Here is a 16,618-nt window from a genome sequence, read left to right on the forward strand (position 1 = left end):
TTAAGGACTAGAGGATTTGACCCTCCAACTTTCTTTTAAGAGGAAGAGCTGCCCAGAGCTCCCATTCCTGTTTCAGAGTAACAGCCGTGTTAGTCTGTATTCGCAAAAAAGAAAAGGAGTACTTGTGGCACCTTAGAGACTAACCAATTTATTTGAGCATGAGCTTTCGTGAGCTACAGCTCACTTCATCGGATGCATGCCATGGAAACTGCAGCAGACTTTATTTACACACAGAGAATATGAAAAAATACCTCCTCCCACCCCACTGTCCTGCTGGTAATATAAGCTATTACCAGCAGGCCAGTGGGGTGGGAGGAGGTATTTTTTCATATTCTCTGTGTGTAAATAAAGTCTGCTGCAGTTTCCATGGCATGCATTCCTGTTTATTTTCCTTTACTACTTGCAGTGGCCCTGATATACCTCATAAGTCTCAGTTTTTTTCTCAACTTTAAAATGTGGGAAATTTCTTGGTGTTTGAATTGCAGTTTTCACAGGAGAATATTTTAAACCAATCACTGTAGTGTGGAAAGTAACTAGCTTTTAAACAAAAGTGAAACAGCAGTGTTGCCAACTCTTACGATTTTGTCACGAGTCTCATGATAATTACTTGTGGCACCTTGGAGACTAACCAATTTGTAGCTCACGAAAGCTCATGCTCAAATAAATTGGTTAGTCTCTAAGGTGCCACAAGTACTCCTTTTCTTTTTGCGAATACAGACTAACACGGCTGTTACTCTGAAACATGATAATTACTGTTTTCCTTAAAGCCCCAGCTCCTGGAGTCAAGTGGATGTGCGATGATTTCAGCCTTTATTCTTAAAGAAAAATGAAGTTTCTAGCCCTTGTGGCTGTGGAGAAAGCTTCAAAATGTGACCCCAGTGCACCCTAAAGGCTCAAAAAGCAGAAGGCAAATAAAAAGAACACCAAATTATTATTTTTACATAATCTCTTTATTTTAAAGCCAATATCATGATTTTCTCAATACTATTAAAGGGACTTGAAAGTGTCAGTTTTACTTCTGTTTAAAGTCAGTTTCTAGTCTATTTGTGGTGGGGTAACACCCCTAGAGCCTCAGGCAGGTGCAGTATAAACTCATGAGGCCTTGCCCTAGTAGGGTGTTTCCAAAAGCTAAATGATCCATTCCAAGCTTGAGGATCTACAGAAAAGTGATAGAAAGTCATCTAGATTTTTCTACAATTGTTTCAGTTGTTGGACTCAAGAATTAGGAACAAAATAAGAATATACATCCAAATTTTAAACCTAACCAGTGTCCCTTAAGTGAATTGACACAAGATGTCGGAACATGTTTGTATTAGAGCTGAGTGGGTCTTATATTTGTTTAATTTTCTTTCTTTATATAGGAATTAGAAATCATTATCTGACTGGAGCAGTATATCGAAGTCATCTGAAAAAAAAAAACAAAACCAAGAGTTTTCAGCTGCCCAAGTAACCCCTGGAATCACAGTTAAAGTTGCCAGTCCCCCCATACCAAAATCTGAAATGGTGCCCCTGGAAAATAGCACAAAACATTTATATTGTTTTCATTTCACAGGATTCAGGATGGAAGGATTTTACATTTATTCAACACTTCTTGCAAAAAAACCCCAACCCAACATTATTGAAAACACTTTTGTTTGTGTTTTGCTTCCTCAGTTTCCTGGTTTCCTTTCCCTACCCTCCTTCTCTTCCTGTTCCCCCTTTTTCCTCTTTATCACCAAAAAGGGGGCGGGGAAGAACAAAAAACAATAAACCAAAACCGGAAAAACCCAGCTACATTCCTTTCTCCCACTGTTAGTCTGGGTTGTCTCTTTAGATTGTAAGCTTTTCTGGGTAGAGACTGTCTTTTACTACGACTTGGTCCCTAGCACAAATGCAGCCCCAGTCTCAGCTGGGGACTGTCGATACTTGTGTAATACAAATAATTAATGATAATCTGCAGTGTAGTCAAGTGCCTAGAGCAGTAACCTGGCTTCACCATCGACTCACTCTATGGCTGCACTTAGAGATAGGGGTGGGATTCCCAGCTTACGCAGACATACACACACTCACTCAACGACAGCTAGCCTGCTAAAATAGTAGGGTAGCCACAGTAGCATGGGCAATGGTAAGCTAGCTGCATGGGCTAGCTGCCCTGAGTATAAGCCTGCCCGGACCCCGTGAGTATGTACTCGGGACAGCTACCCTATGTTGCCATTTGCTGCTACCCTACTATTTTTAATGTGCTAGCTTGATGAGTGCTAGCAGGGGTACGGTGCCTTGAGCTGCGATCACTGCCCCAGCTCCAAGTGTAGACATAGCCTATGATTCTATGACAGTCCCTCAGTAAAATTACCAAACGTGCCTCAGTCCCATCTTCCAGCATGATTTCCATTAGAGGCAGGCACTTACCCTTGCTTAGGCACTTTTAAAAACTGCCTAGCAACATTTTTAGGGACCTTGGAAAATCTGCCTCTACTACTGGGATTCTCAGAAGCCTCTCCGTTCCTATCGCCCATTGATTTCTATGGAAGTCTGGTGCTGAGGCACTTTCGAATAATGACCCTCTGGACTTCAGTTTTCCCATCTGCAAAATGAGTCTCACAATGCCCATCCCCTGCAGGGATGTTGGGAGGCTAGCTAATTGATTGTTTGCAGAATGCTTTGAGATCCTTGTGAGAGAAGAAATGGATAAGAGCAGCGGTTTTCAACCAGGGGTACACAATGTGATGGGTTCCTCTCGGGGTGCCGCCTGTAACTGGGGTACCACTTAGCCCCCTGATGCACCAGCCTCGGCTCCCTCTCACACAGTACTGCTATGACAAGCTGCAAAGCCCTCCATCCTGCACTTTCACCAGCATTCACACAGGTAGGGACACACCCATCTGCAGTTACACGCAGGCTCTCTAACCACCAGCTTCCCAGCCTATGACCCCAGAGCAGGACCGTCCTGCCCTGGTCAAATCTGGCCAGTATATACCCGGTCTACCTCTCCCTCAATGTGAAGAGAGCAATGCGCACTTGTGGTGACCAAGCAGAGATTTTCCCCAAGCACTCCAGTCAAAGCTCACTGGTTTGGATTAAAACATAAAATACATTTAACAACTATAAAAAATAGATTTTAAGCGATTATAAGTGAGAGCAAACAGATCAAAGCAGATTACCTAGCAAATAAACAAAAAAAATACACTAACCTTAACATACTAAATAGATTGGATATGAATTAGCAGATTCTCACCCTGAGAAATGATACAAGCAGGCTGCAAATTCTGAAAGGGCAAGCTGCACTTGATTTACAGCTTGGAATCCCCAGGTCTTTCATACACAGGCTAGAAATCCCTTTAGCCTGGGTGCAGCACTTCCCCAAGGTCAGTCTTTGTTCCTCAGGTGTTTCCAGGAGTCTTCTTGTCTGGGGAGTGAAGAACCCCAGATGATGTAACTCCCTGCCTTATATAGCTTTAGCATATGGTGGGAACCCTTCGTTTCAATGCTTGGTTCCCAGACCAGTTTGTGGAAAAATACTGACACTCCAAGATGGAGTCCAGAATCATGTGGCCTGGTCACAAGTCGTTCTAAAGTCATAGCAGCCGTTACTTACAGGCTGTCTGTAGCATTCTCAGGAAGGCTCACAAGGTGTGGGATAAGCTTTTTCTAAGGCCTATTGTTTTTCCTAATGGCTTATTGCCCTGAATAGGCCCTTCCGCACCCACTATCTAGACTGAAAGCACCTTGCCTAGTGGGTGTCACCCAAGTGTAACTACATTTGAAATACAGATCCCTAGTGAATATTCATAACTTCAGATAAAAAAATGATACATGCATAAAAATAGGATAATCATATTCAGCAAGTCATAACTTTTCCAATGATACCTTACATGACCATCTTGTACAAAATGCATCATAATTATGCCATAATCATATCGTAATAATATACCTATGAAGAATATAGGGTGCAGTGTCATACTCGTACCTCTCGGGGTACGCAGAGGCCTTCCAGGAGATACATCAACTCATCTAGATAGTTGCCTAGTTTTACAAAAGGCAACATAAAAAGCACTAGCGAAGTCAGTACAAACTAAAATTGCATATGACTTATTTATACTGCTCTATATACTATACACTGAAATGTAAGTACAATATTTCTATTCCAACTGATTTATTTTATAATTCTATGGTAAAAATGAGAAAGCCAGCAATTTGTCAGTACTAGTGTGCTGTGACACTTTTGTATTTTTATGTCTGATTTTGTAAGCAAGTCATTTTTAAGTGAAGTGTAACTTGGGATACGCAAGAGAAATCAGACTCCTGAAAGGGGTACAGTCATCTGGAAAGGTTGAGAGCCACTGGATAAAAGGACCTTGTCTACACCTTTGCTAGTATATCAGTAAAGCACTTTTGTGTGTGAACGGAACTATACTGGCAAAAAGGTGTGTATGCTGCTATAGTTTATGCTGATTCCCTGAGCTGGCATAAGTTATACCAGCATATGTACAGTTTTGCTGGCATCACTGCATTTACATTTTGGCTTATACTGGCATTGCTATGTCAGTAAAAATAACTGCACCCCTAAATGACACAGCTGTGTCTGCAAAAGTTTCTAGTGTAGACTAGGCCTAGCAGTTTAGAATATCTCTGATTTTTAAATAAATTAATGAGAAATGCCTTTATCTGTTTTAGTCTTTAGTCAAGCCACTTTCCAAAGGCTTATATATACACACACACACACACACACACACACACACATTAGGTAGTTTACTTGAACAACCAGTGATATTTTATATGAAAATAATACATCACAATGATGATTTATGGCACCATTTACAACAGGGTTAAGCCTGATATTTTGGGAGGGATCCGTTTTTAAACGGAGATTTGCTGGGGTCATAAGTATCCCTCCCCGAGTTGTCTTTGTCTTCATTGAAAGTCAGTTTCTATTTCTTCCTTGTTATTAAGTGCAACAAGAATACAATCAACAGAAATCTCACTGTAGCTAAGACAGAGGCTTGTTATGGTCTGTGCTGGTAGCTGAACTCCAACAAACAGCCAAAGGACTAGATCAAATCCTCTTTGCATAATCTCCATTAGCTCATTGCATTCAGATAACAGCAAGCCTAATCAGGAGGCCTTTGGGTAAATTAATTTAATGTTTGTCTGATTTGGAATCCAATCTCTCAGACTGTGGAGCAGTCCCTGAGTGTCTGTCTGTTAATATTTTTTTAAAATTAATTAATGGCACGTTTAATTTGCAACAGAGGAAGAGGACAAAATGTTTTGTGGGATAAAGGGATGGTTATGTTTAGTTATGCCCAGTAGAGGGCAGTCTTGCTTAACTAACTGAACTTGGTCACCTTTATTGATACACCTGATTTACTGAAAAGGGGTTCCAGTAGAGCAGCAACGGCGTGCTGGAGTTTATCATTTAAACACTGTGGTCCAGGCACAGCTCTTTAGCCTTAAAAATGCTGCCTGCCTAGCTAGAAGGGAGGAACTCAGTGTTATCCAGTGCAAAGCATTCTGTAAGGGAGGGCATGGATCACAGCACTGGGGGATGTGAAGTCTTTCGGGACTGAAAGTAACGGAAAACACTGATGGCATCATATTTGTATCACAGAGGCTGTAGCAGAGATGCTGTAACCAAGATCATGGCCCCACTGGGCTAGGTAGTGTGCGAATACTAGTACCAGACAGTTCTTGCCTTTTTCTGCCATCTTGTCTGTGGAGGAAAACAACAGATAACTAGTACCTTTTTAAATTGTCAAAGGGGATGTCTGAACTGGCAAAAGAGCCTTTTAAATTAGAAGCTATGAAAAAGCTTTTATTCTAGGGAGATCCTGGGTTCATTTGGCCAGTGGTAAAATAAAATGTTAAACAAAATGCAAGTGTCCAATTTAAAGAGGAACTCCTTTCTGAGTTATACTAGCTTGATCTAATCCCACCTACAGAGTCTCTCTCAGGAGTTCCACTGTGCCACGCAGTAAGACATCAGGATTCCATATGGGGTATATATATAACTCCAAGTGCTACAAGTCTAGTTTAATCTGCTTGTCAACTCTATTAAAGTTAATGATGAAAATCTTTCATATCTCATTCCTTGCTGCAGTACAGATTTCCTCACCTCCCATGGACAGCTTTAAAGAGACACCTTTCATATCTCATTCCTTGCCGCAGTACAGATTTCCTCACCTCCCATGAACAGCCTTAAAGAGACACTGTGTTATTAATCAGCGTGGTTTTTTATTCCAGTTATGCTGGACCAGAGATGAAGTCTTTAGATAGACCTTGGCATCTACAGTTTTCCTGAAGTCTGATACAGCGGTCTGCCTCTTTTTCAATATTTCGTTAACTCCTTTGCCAAGCATATAGTTTGGGAAATCCTCTGAAGACCTTTAGGAACTGAAGGAGTCTACATATAATTTTCAATTCCGACAAGGGACTTTCTCATTGTGATACTCTCTATAATTATCAGTGTGGAAAACAGCCCTGAAAGAGACTGAAATCCTCATAAACCCTATACAGCAGCAGCAACATGACCTTGCTATCAGTAATATTTCAACCACCTTGCAGAGCAGCTCCAAGCAAGAGCTTAGGTTAGCACTAATGAGTTCTCTTCTTTTTTATGTCATATTTGGGAAAATAAAAAAAGCCCACCAGTATCTTTTAAAGGAAACGTTAAGGAAAATAATTCTCAAGCACCAGGTCCTCATTAAACAGATTCTCTGGTTGCCCAGGAAAACAACATATTGGATATTTGAGCAAATTGACCAAACTCAGAGAGCTGGGTGGTTAAGTTATGTACTGGGTGGTTAAGCTCCTTGTCACTTTTTGAACCCCAGTTCAAATCCATGCCCTCTTTAGCTAATGTAAAGCCTTGCTGCTCCCGGGGCTCTATCCTGACCTAATTAACCAAAAGTCTCAGCTGAGCTGTCTGATGGATTTTAATTACAGAGTTATTAATTCACGGGGAAAAAGTTGACAGATGTTTCAGGTTGGTCGGAGCAAATTAAAAGGCAGGTGCCTGGCATAAAAACTCAGAAACGATCAAACAAATGACTCATGCATGCTTAGCTGTTCTGCAATGAATACTGTACATCGTATCATTCAGTGTACTGCACAGAAGAGGGCAGGGTGACATTTCTTCAGAAAATCCAGTTTAACTAGCCATCCAGAATATTAACATAGACTCTCTCTCACACACTTTTTAAAGATAAAGAGGTTCATGAGTTTATACTCTTAAAGGAGCCACAACGTATTTTGTGAAATTTTGTGCCCATCTCACTTCTAGGCAAGAAAAAGTTCCAACATTTTCATAGGTCCTTTTAGTTTCGCAAAACCTTGTGCAGAGCAGAGATAAGCAAAATAACTGGCCATTTATTTTATGGACAGTGTTACTGTATCTGGGTGCATGCTGCACTGTGGAACAAAAGACTAGCCAGTACAGCCCACAATAGACAACATCTACAGTCAATCCCCCGCTCCTGCCCCGCCGCATTGACACCTTGACCCATCAGATGTAAAAAACCCAAATTCAAGTCTGCCAAAGAGAGGACAAGCAGTCACTTGCTTAGTTTGCAGCCAGGGAGATTTAGGTTAAATATTAGAAAAAACGTAAGGGTATGGAATCCCTTTCACTTGAGATTTTTAAGAACAGGTTACAGCAAAGACCTGTCAGGGATGGTTTGGGTACACTTGGTCCTCCCTCAGCACAGGATCTCCTTCCAGCCCTACCTTTCTCTGATTCTATGCTGCCTGGAGGCTTCTCTCTTCTCCAGTACTTATATGACTGATCCATCTGTTGTCTGCTGTACTGCGCCTGTAGAGGAGACAAAGTGAGTGCAGCAGCAACTCTCCTACTGTAACACCTGTAAAAAAAAGCACTGAATTTCCTTCTTCCCCTTTCCCTAACGGGGGCAACCATTCACCTACTGGCTTCCCAGGAAAAACAAAGAACCAAAGTCTGTTCAGAGTTGGGGCAAAGCATTCTTTATAGGGGAGGAAGTATTAGGATTCCATCTTCCTTCCACCGCATTTCTCTGTTGTTAGCGCTCTCTATCCAGCACTTTACTCTGGCTTGTGGGCTTCCACGCAGTTGGTGTTAATAGATTAATGCATGTCACCTTAATGGAGATTTATGGCAGTGTCACTTCCATGACATGCTAAGCCTGAACTAGCCTGTAGCAGGGGGAACTCAGATATTTCCCAGGGTGCACAGCCTCAACTGTGCACTGCAGCTAGCTGGATGCCTGTCTCATCTGTACAGCTGACCGGTTTGCACAGCTGCCTGCATTCTTGAGCGTAAGCCCTTTGCAAAGTAAGTTCAGAGAGGAATGAAACCTGCAGATGCTGCCATGTGCTGATACCAGGGTGGAGCACTAAGAAAATATTTTCTGTGGCTGTGATGAAATTCAAGGCAGAGGGTTCACTGAGTCTCAGTTCAGTGTATTCCTTACACTAAAGTTTTTGGCAAACATTTCCCACCAATGCAGTCCCTCTGAGGGGTATTAACATAGGAAGCGGAAGAATACATGAGGCTCCTGTGGCTGCCAGTATTTTTTTAACTCTGTCATCTAACCCTCCTTAGATCTAAATAGCACAGTGTTAAATACTGCAGGAAACTTGGCGGATAGTTCCACAGTTACTCAGTGGCTTTGTCCAGATCCCACAGGCAGCTTTGGAAATCTCAGCTCTTATGTTAGCAACAGTGGGAAATCTTTGCTGAAAAACTAATCTAGCATATACAAGACCTTGTGGTGATCAGTAATTTATGACCAAGATGAGTTGAATTTAGGGTGACCAGATAGCAAGGATGAAAAATCGGGATGGGGGTGGGGGGCAATAGGCACCTATATAAGAAAGGCCCAAATATCAGGACGGTCCCTATAAAATCAGGACATCTGGTCATCCTAGTTGAACTGTATGTTGGGAAGTTGGTTGTGAGCAAGGGCCTATCAGAAGTACTTAATCTGTTGGCTTGCTTTGCACTGAGTTTGATAATGCGAAGAATCTGTCTTCACTGTTAGCTGAGTTTGTAACCAGTTAAGCAACCTGTTATCTTGTGAGCAGACAGACTATTGAAATGTAGTAGCATCCAGAGAGAAACACAAAACTCAGAGCAACTCTTTACTCCTGACCCTTCTCAGCTTGTAAGGATCATCTTCCTTGGCCTTGCACTGATGCTTTCTGAAATGCATCACTGACATCTATGATTCTATGATTGTGAAGGGTTAATGCAGTACTGTTTGAAAAGGGACTACATTAATGCACATAAGGGAACTTTCAGTACCTGTCAGCAGGGTCCACATGGGCCAGATGGTGCACAACGCATGGATGCCCAATAGACTTTACTATTTATCCCTGCAAATGTGGACTAAGGCACTGTGTAGACAAGTTCACTGTTGATAAATAACTTGTCTTGCAGCTGTCCTATTTAGAGGAGCTTTTGAGATATTTGACAATAAGTAACTCAACTGTAAATTGCCACATTTTCCTCAAAGTGAGATTTTATGTTACAAGATATTTCTGGCTAGCCAGAATGAATATCAATTCCTGACCTTGGATACAGACCCAAAATCTAGAAGAAAAGTAGATTGGAGAAAGTGATTTCAACATCAAGGATAACAGAAAGCAAATGACTTTCAGTTCTCGGAGAGTACTTTACAGAGCATTATCCCACAAGTACAAAGCATGGGAATTGTATATAAGAATTCTGAGACATTATGGAGAGACACTGTACTACTTATGCTTATTTCTCCTTTTTCCAAAGAAAGGCCACCAGTGATTTCTCATTTATTTTAGTCCCCTCACATAGTCTCCTATAACTGGAATGAGATCTAGTCTTCTTCCGTTAACACCTATTAATCCCTTGTCCTGTACCCCACTGTAAACACACACAATCATTTACTAATATATGGAACTACAGGATTAGTCATTTACTTATACGGCATCTTATTCCCCCATCTGCTTGGTGACTATCAGGGTGACAATTCTGCAATCTGATCTGTATGGCAAACCTTTATGTCCCTACAGATACCCACTGAAGTCAGTGGGGCTCTTCACAGGTCTATCTGTGTGGATCACATTGTAGGTTGTACACAAAGAACAGGGACCTTTCCACTTTATTAATGTCTAATGCACTTAATACACTTTGGAGATTCCAAACATACAATGGCCCAGATCCTAAGCTGGTATAAATAGGAGCATCTGTTTACCTTAGGTACTTATATGGCCTCCATTACTGCTGTATCCAAGTGCCTCATAATCTTTAATGTATTTATCCTCAGAACACCCCTGCGATACAGGGAATTAGAGACTAAGGTCCAATCCTCAAAATTATTTAGTTAGTGTTAGGCAGCTAAATACCTTGGAGGAGCCAGATCTAAGTGTCCTTGCCTGTGGAAGCCAGTGGGGGAGCAGCAAATGGAACCCAGGTCTCCCGCATCCCAGATAAGCAGCCTAATCACTGGGTTGTCCTTATTGATTTACATAGTGCTACACCAGTTTACATCAGCTGAGACTCTGGTTCAATCATTCTGGGGTTTATCAAAATGCAGATTCACCGGGGCCAAGTGAATTTTTTAAAATATCAAATAAACTTTTACTATGGGCTTTTAAAAGTTTCTCCGAGCAAGGTTTTAAGGAGTTTGCAACTATTGTAGTTTTGTTACTGTGCGTAGACACAGAAATATACAGTACATGCATCGACACAGTAGCACAGCCTAACCTCATAACACTGGTACGGTTAACGCAAAGCAATGTGATTCCTGATGTCGCAGATAAATCATGTTTTCCACCACTACACACAAATGTACTGAGCTATAGCTAACATTTCATCTGGCAGGCAGAGGTACCCCCAACCCCTTTCAATCTGGAATTCTCTAACCACCCATGGACAACAAGATATTGTGCATCTATCATCAATTTTCTGAGTCCCTGGGGAATAAGGCTGCAAGCACAGAGACGCTGGCAAAGGCTTGTTACTCATAATTTCTTCATTGTGAGTTCATGCCTGTCCTTAATTTGGCTCAATTGAGCCAAATCCATATCCAGTTGCACCTGATAATACGACGCATTCAGGTCAAGGTCACTAGCTTTAAATCAGTATTCTTGTTTTACTGGTCTCTTCTCATTTGAATGGCAATATACAGCAACCAGTGTTCATTCTCGATTTTGAGTTAATAGCACATCACTGTCCTTCAAACATGGTACCTGAGCTTTGGTTGAACTCCTGCTGCTTTTGTTGCCCAGTCGATTGCAGAAAACATTCAATACAGCCCAAGTCACCAGCAGACGTCATGAACGATAACCCTTGTATCAGTGCATTAGAAGCAGTAGTGACTTTACTGGAACCAAGAAGATTCAATGTAGGATACTTGCTGCTATTGTTTTTATCAGTTACAGCTAAAATACAATTTCTGTGAAATGAGTCGCCAGAGAAAATTCTACTGAACAATTTTTGTATTTTCTTTTTTTAAGAATAATAGAGGCAGGCGTTTATCTTATCTGGACCACTTACTTGTTTAACAAGCCATGATAGAATTTGGTCTGCATCTTTAGTATTAAGATAACACTGCGTAGCTGTACTGTAACTCATAACCGATCTCAGCTCAGCTGCATTCGATCACCATCTCTTAATGCTCACGAAAGCAAATAAGTTGTGCTGCCAGCAGTTCTGTTTATCTCTTAATAAAATGTAAGTAAGCAAAGAGCATGGGCGCGATTATAGACGCTTAAGAAAAACAGTAGACAGGAAAATAGAAATTGATCATATGTAGCTTACCTACCTGGTGCTATAGTCCCATCAGATTTTACAAGCAAAGCAGACAAGCTGGCTCACTATTTTTATGGGAGACTTCTAAGGAACTAATGGGTGCTGCTGGAAGTGTTGTGTTTCACTAGGTGGCAGTCTTACCTTTAAGTCAGTACAGGACCAAAGCCACAGCACAGAGCTAGAGAGTTGAGGTTCCATGGCACTTTTTGGAAGGGCCTGGATTGTAATATTGGTGTCCTGATCTAATTCTACCTTGGGTAATTAGACCTTTCTTGAATTTTTAATTGGACATGGCATTGCTCTTCACTTCCTCCACCTCTGAATTATGTTGCTGCGTGCTATTAAAGACCAGCTGCTGCATTTCATCCAAGAGCTGCCTTGGCATCAGCGGTAGGAAACACGATTTGTAAGTTAGTTTGTAATTTAGTCGGTGGTCATTTGGGATGGAAGCCACTGTTGTTCTTATAAGAGCAACAATTAAGAACATCTGAGAGAAGCCCTTATGTCAGTTCTGGGCAATAATAATCACAAGACCAATTCTTCTGCGTCAAAAATATATCATGCTGGTAATTACACATACTGAGAAAAGAGGAATTTTCAGCAAAAACAACAGACAAAGAAATGTCTTTAACCAGACAGAACCCCCTCCTCACATTGTCTCTATACATATTTATAGGCAGGAAAGGTATTTTGCCTCTTAAGTTAGGGACCAGGACTTCAAGAGGTTAACAGAGTTTAGACACCTCTTTCCACTGTCTGTATGATAAAAAAATAATAAAGCATTCCTATGTATGGAACAAAATAGTTGTGTGCTGAAATTATTTTTATCTGCAGTATGTGTATGAAACCTATTAAATTATATATATCTACAAATATACGGGTATCTACGATTATATACATATATGTGCATGTATCCAACTCTGCAGATTTGTACATGTGCACACATATGTACCATGTATTTGTATGCATCTGTTATACTTCAGGGAGCTTGTTCCTAAGTCTGCCAGGCAGTTTTGAGTTGTATCCTGGCTTCTGATCCTCAGTGGACCCTATGTTGGTGGGGGATATTTATAGCAGAGCAGAACTCTGCCATACATCTGACCGGGAGGGCAAAGGCACAAGGCCCTGCAGATGCACCAGCCTGGTGTTCCTCTGTGTTAGGGCCCTTTTATGTCACCTGAGTGGCACAAAGGGGTCATAGTCCGCTTTGAAATCTGGCCCAATACATGTTATATTTATGCACTCTAGATAACCAGACAAGGCTGGATCCTCAGCTGGTGTAAATCCACATGGCTTCATTGGGCTACATCAATTTACATCAAGTAAGGTTATAGCAGGGAGTAAGGTCTGAACGCTAATGGCCAATATGTAGTGCCTTAACAACAGTCAGAGATGGGCAAGCATCGAAATTTGGATCTGACTTTGGATCCAGACTTCTGAGGTGGAAGAGTGTTCTGATCTCATGTTCTGGTTCATATAACATTCTCTTTGGGAAAAATTTTCAAAAGCACTTAAGTCTCTTAATCAACAGGAGTTAGACTCAGAAGCCACTTAAGTGCTCTTGAAAATTTTACCCTTGATCTATATGCTGTGCACACCCACCCACCCACCCCTACACACAGTGTGAACATGCTGCAATCAACATACTGAAAATCTATTAAAATTCAGAAACAACAGTTATGGAGAATTATGTTTCAAAGTCTCTTTGTTTAATGCAGACCAAGACCTTCAAGTATGAATACTGAAAAAATATTTTTCAACCACCAGCTCAATAGCAAATCATAATAACTAAACCCTATGAGGGAATATCATTGACCTTTCCTAGTACCTCGTTTGCTTTGCCTGGGGATGTTTAATGTCTTGATGCAATCAGTCATTTTGGGCTATTTCTAGTTTGGCAAGTCTTTTGTAATTCCACCTGTCTTATGAAAACAGTTAATATTTAATACCTAGTCATCAGTAGAGTCGATCTGCCATCCCTTGTGATATTTTCTCGATTTCAGCTACATTTTTAAATCACACATTTTTCCAGAATGACTGATTGTATTTTTTTTAAAGCTAGCAAACCTTGCTACTTTGCCATTTGCTTTATGAGAGGGAACTTAGTGTGTGGATGGTGTGTTTTTTGGTTTTGGACAAGCACATGGAAGTTTTGTAGTTTTTCAGAACAACTTTCCCAGGAAGATCAGAGTCACGGTGCCACATTTCAGTCATATATTCTATGTTATGGACCCGTATTTCACATCTAAACAGCAGAGTTTAAATTCTGCCCTCACTGCTACTATTTCAGCAGTGCCTAAAGGAATTGTGGTTCAGATGCCCTATGTTCCCATTCTCCTTTATGGGCCAGTCTCCCTGGCTTGACTACATTGTCCATGATGCACAGTGATCTCTCCCTTTGGCTGAGCTGTTGCAGTGCATCATGGGAGTTACATAACCAGATTGCACCACAGGAGTTACGTAACTAGACTGCGCCATGGGAGTTGTATTCTGGCCAGGGAGCCCAATTCAAAAGTGGGCATGAGGTATCTGCGAAGATTAATGTTGAACCACCCTAAAAAGAAACATTTTTATTTTGATTTTCATGATAGAAACTAGAAAAAAAATCAGCAACAATCAACATTTTCCCCATGGAAAATTTCATTATTTTGGAAATCATATTTACACTTGAAAAACATTTTGACAGAAAATTCCCAATCAGCTTTAGTGTAGAACCAAATCATTAATATAAAGGAAACTAATGCATAACCATCAGATTATTTTATACTTTCTATACATACTGTATGCTACTGGTTTATCCCTTATAATGCTTGCTATGTAGATAGCCTGGTCTTGTTTATTTCTTTTCCAATTTTTCCTGTACCATATTGCTAAAGACATAACTGATTAAGCAGGAGCAAGAGAACTTGTTTGAATGAGTCCTGGACCAGCAAAGACCTGTTCTCATATTATATAGGAGAAGAATAGATTCTTCTCCTAAGGTAGATTTTATCTTGCCCTGTTCTCATTAGCATTTTATAGACAGTTTGGTTATGACTTTTTTTTTGGCAGGATATGACTCTTGCAAAGGCATTGACAGGTGACACATCACTAATTCAAATGCTACTTTCAGCAAATACATTATGAAAGCTAGAGGGACACTGCTACAGAAATACCTGCAGAAAATATACAGCAGATTTTAAAACTGTCTCACCTACAGCAGGAGAGAAATGCTTGACAAGGGAGAGAATGTAGTTTTGATTCATATTTCAATTCAAAGTGAAAACAAATAATATTTGTAAGGGATGCAAACATCTTGTGCAGAACTACAGCTCCGTATGACCGGGAATTTTTAATCCCAGAGTAATAAAAGCAAGGTCCTCGGCTCTTCACTATTTGACTTTGGGCAACTCATTGAATCTCTCAAGTTAACATGGTTCTAGTCAGTTTTGCTGATGGTATTCAATGGTGGTTGGTGAAACTGACAGGAATTATGTCAATTTCAGTCCACAGCTGCCAGAGCTTCCAGGGTCCCAGGTTCCATGGCAGGCTGCCAGGGATCCGGGGAACCTGGAAACCTGGGTCCTCGGTAGCCCTCATGGAGGGCTGAAAGGGAGGCAGGATGCCCTGGGAGTGCCAGCTCCCAAGCTCTATGGTCTGTGCTTAGCAGGCTGCTGAGCAGCCAGGTGGGCAAGCTGGCAGGAAACCAGTTTTGAAATCTGCCAGTGGTCCAGCAGAAGGGGGTCACTGTGACACTGCACTCCATATTCTTCACAATGATATTATGATGTGTTATGCCATAATTCTGATGTATTTTATGCAAGGTAAGGCATGAGAGAGGTCGTTGGAAAGGTTACGATTTGCTGATTATGATTATTCTATTTGTATGCCTGTATCATTTTTGTATCCAAAGTTATGAATATTGACTATGTATCTATTTCACGTGTAGCTATTCCTGGAAAACGCCCACTAGGCAAAAGGCTCTCAGTCTAGATGGCTGGCTGGGAAGGGCCCATTCAAGTTAATGAGCCCTTAGAGAGAACAATAGACCATAGGAGAAGCTTATCGCCCATCTTGGGAGCCTTCCTGAGGACAGCCTCAGAGTAATGGCTGCTGTGACATTACAGAGACATGTAACCAGTGTGATGAAGTGGGACTGTTCTTAATATTTTCTCTGAATACTGGGTGGGTGCCTCAGTTTCCCCAATGCATTTCTTAAGTGTCTAGGTGGTGGGATAAGAGTGTGTGATTGTTGCAGAGCCCTAGAGGGCCAGTGTGATGGTGTCTGTACAGAGAATGGCCGACAGTCTGTCTCCTGGCAACTGATGGCCTGGGCCCCTCCTCTACAAAGGTGCCAATCGAAGGTGTTGGAGAACAAAGAGATCAGGTGGCCTCCTGGCTCGGAAAAGAGACAAAGGCCAGAGGAGGGCCTGGAGAGTTTCAGTTTGGAGCTGGCTGGGGAAATGAAGGGAGGCCCAGATGGGGGCCTGTTCTCTGTACCTACAAGCTGTGTTTTAGACCATGTTCCTGTCGTCTAATAAACCTTCTGTTTTACTGGCTGGCTGAGAGTCACATCTGACTACGGAATTGGGGTGCAGGGCCCTCTGGCTTCCCCAGGAGCCCTGTCTGTGTGGACTTGCTGGTGTGGAAAGGGATGCTGAATGCTCCGAGGTCAGCCCCAGGAAGGTTGAAGCTGTGTAAGCTTCATGCCCTGGAGACAGTATGCTCACGGAGAGGAGCCATGCTCCCCCAGAGTCCTGACTGGCTTCATATGGAGTAGTTCCAGAGCATCACCTCATGACTTCGGGACAACCAGTTCACCTGGTGCTGGACTCCATCTTGGGATGTCAATATTTTTCCACTGACTGGAGTGGGAGCCAAGCTTTGAAACAAAGGGTT

At 41.6% G+C, this 16,618-nt stretch overlaps 1 long non-coding RNA gene across 1 annotated transcript in view; it reads right to left on the reverse strand.

Annotated features, from left to right (window-relative positions):
• Nucleotides 1–1,324: 1,324 nt before the first annotated feature.
• The window catches only part of LOC311531128, a 36,562-nt gene continuing 21,268 nt past the window's right edge, over nt 1,325–16,618 (reverse strand). Inside the window, exons 2-4 of the long non-coding RNA XR_014714144.1 lie at nt 7,702–7,786; nt 3,215–3,385; nt 1,325–1,405 (exon numbers count right to left, since the gene is read on the reverse strand). This is a non-coding gene — a long non-coding RNA (uncharacterized lncRNA). The remainder of the gene's footprint in view (nt 1,406–3,214; nt 3,386–7,701; nt 7,787–16,618) is intronic.

The sequence above is a fragment of the Lepidochelys olivacea genome (assembly GCF_965140295.1).
Source record: "Lepidochelys olivacea isolate rLepOli2 genome assembly, chromosome: 14".
NCBI classification, from domain to species: Eukaryota; Metazoa; Chordata; order Testudines; family Cheloniidae; genus Lepidochelys; species Lepidochelys olivacea.